The sequence below is a fragment of the Triticum urartu genome, chromosome 5 (assembly GCF_003073215.2).
Source record: "Triticum urartu cultivar G1812 chromosome 5, Tu2.1, whole genome shotgun sequence".
In the NCBI taxonomy this organism is placed as follows: Eukaryota; Viridiplantae; Streptophyta; class Magnoliopsida; order Poales; family Poaceae; genus Triticum; species Triticum urartu.
The window spans coordinates 107541663-107544731 of record NC_053026.1 but is presented as its reverse complement, the minus strand read 5'-3'; positions in this window follow the sequence as shown (position 1 = coordinate 107544731).

Here is a 3069-nt window from a genome sequence, read left to right as displayed (position 1 = left end):
AAATACAAGATTAACATCTTTTAAATACATGGTCAACATTTTTTCTATACACATTTTAACATTTTCAAATGCTTTATTAAAGAAATTCAAATACAAGTTCGACATTTTTTTAATACATGGTCACCATTTTTCCTATACATATTTAAAAAAATTCAAGTGTTTGATTAAATTTTTTCAAATGCTCTTTTTAACATTTGAAAGTACCGTATCAACTTTTTCACACACATTGTAAATTTTCTTTATACATGAGAAACATTTTTCTTTATACACATTTAACATTTTTCAAATGATTGGCTAACAATTTTTCATACGTTTTATGTCATGTTTTTGTAATATTTTAATTTAGAATATTTGGTTGTATAACCAAAAAAAATAATGAAAAAATATGAAAAAAAAACAAGGCCGTGGCCTCCCGCGTGCTTTGACCATCCCATTTTTGGAGGATCCTGACGCGAGAGCATGCCAGGTCTCGCTATAAGCGAGATATAGTGCTGCCTCCGATTAGATTGCGACCTAGCTACAATGGCAGAGCTTTGGCAAGACCATCCTGGGCCAATGCCTCCAAGCCCAAGATATTTTTGTCTTCTGAATACTGTTGTTAAATGGGTTAAATCTTTAAGAAAACCAGTTTTAAACTTGTTTTGCTTGCCCTTCCAGTCCATTGACGCACCAGTATTATTGCCCAAACTCCGCTACTGGCGAGCTAAGCTTGCTGCTTGAATGGGTGTCCATTGCCCGTTCAACCACCATGGTGTAAAAAAACAAGGCTTAACAAAGGAAACAACCTAGACTCCTAGAGTATCATCCTATGGATTGGTTTGGTTCATGTCCTTGTGTGCATTAGTAACTAATACGGGCATTGCATGTGAAAACTTAGATAATCAAAGTATGGCCAAATGCTGACATATTTTTTTTGTAATAGGTGTATAATTTTTTAGGCACATGGATGAGCCATGAGATGCATATTTAGTTCTTTTAGCACATTCCATAAAAAATATCATATTATAGGTGCAAAATACTTGAAAATGTCATGGTATATACTCTCCTTGTTTTTATTTACTCCGCATATTAGCTTTGGTCAAAGTCAAGTTTTGTAAACTTTGACAAAGCTTATAGACAAAAATATTATTAACATGTACAATAACAAATCATTACCATTGGATTCATTATTGAATATACTTTCACATCATATAGATTTTGTATGGTAAATATTTATATTCTTCTCTATAAACTTGGTCAAACTTTACGAAGTTTGACTTTAGTCAACTCTAGCATGCGGAGTAAATAAAAACGGAGGGAGTACTAAAAACCTCGGGTAAAATATATCTAGCACATTTTTCTGTAGGAAGTGTCTCTTTTAGGTACTTGGTATTAAACTTAATACAAAAAACATGAACACCTAATGTTACATCGCACAGATAAATAAGATTTATGATGTATGTCTATAGCCTTGAATACAAAGAAATATAATCACAAAAGGAGAAAATCAATGACAGTTCTGATGTCTTGTTGTTTTTTCTCATGTTTAATTAAGGGACAAATGCATTTTTGCCCCTAGTTGGAACCTACCCACGGGTTTTGCCCTTACTTTTCGACTCTGCTCAGTTTTGCCCTTAGATTTTCCTCCGAGGTCGCCCGAATGCTCTTTGACCATTTGACCAATACTTTGAAAATTCATAACAAATTGATATGAACTCAGAAAAATGCAAATAAGATATCAAAATGTTCAGATAAACATTAGCTTTATGTGTATGTCATTTGCATTCAGGAAAAAAGTATCGTTTAAACTACCTAAGTTTATTAATGTTTTTAACATTATTAATAATAAAAAGGTATAAATAATACTTTTTTCAGGAATAAAAATTACACGCAAATGTAGGTGACGTTTTCTAGACACCCTGATATATTATTTGCATTTTTCTGAGTTCATATGAACTTGTTATGAAGTTTCAAAATAATGGTCAAAGTCGTTCGAACATTCATAAAAAAATGATATGAACTTAGAAAAATGCAAAAAAGATATCAAGATGTTCAGAAAACATCACCTACATTTGCATGTAATTTTTATTCTTTAAAAAAGTATTTTTATACCCTTTTATTTTTAATAATGTTAATAACATTAATAACCTCGGGTAGTTTAAATAATACTTTTGTCCTTAATGCAAATGATATGCACATAAAGGTAATGTTTGTGTGAACATTTTGATATCTTATTTGCATTTTTCCGAGTTCATATGAATTTGTTATGAATTTTCAAAGTATTGGTCAAATGGTCAAAGGGCATTTGGGTGACCTCGGGGGCAAATCTAAGGGAAAAACTGAGCAGAGTCAAAAAGTAAGGGCAAAACCCATGTGTAGGTTCCAACTAGGGGCAAAAATGCAATTGTCCCTTTAATGAACTACACTCTTCAAGTTCTGTGAGTTACTTCGCTACACCTAATGTTTTAGATGGAAAGAAAAAATAGTTTATGACAGTGAGACCACGTTCTTTCTTAAATAGCAGAGTTATTGGTACCGGTGCACTGTATGTTTATGTGGCATACTAAATTTGGTAGAAGATATACAATACAATAGACACAACAAGGAAGAGAACTCCATATATATCAACAAAGGATAGAAATGATGCGGCAACACGCGCCTTTGCTTGTAGTATTAGTCTGGTATACCAGGGTGTCGATATGTTAAGATGTGAACAACGATGGTGTTAGAGCCAAAGTGTTAATAATGTATTGTCAAACTGGTGCGAGTGGTTAGGACATTTCACACCATTTGTCACTTCTCACTGTCGGTGGGAAACGGCATCTATGGGGTCACTGGGATCCCTTCTACGGTTGGCGGGCGCGGGGTTGTGCAATGAGCGGGTCTGGCAGTCAGCACACAAATCGTTTACCCAGGTTCGGGCAGCGTAGACACGTAAAACCATAGTCCTACTTTGATGTATATTTGAGTGTTCTTGTGTCCTTGAACTAGCTGCGATGTCTCTCTAGTCCAAAAGATCCGAATCCCCCTCCAATACGCCTCGGGCCTCCTTTTATAGACAAAAGGGGTCGCCACAGTGGCACACAGGAG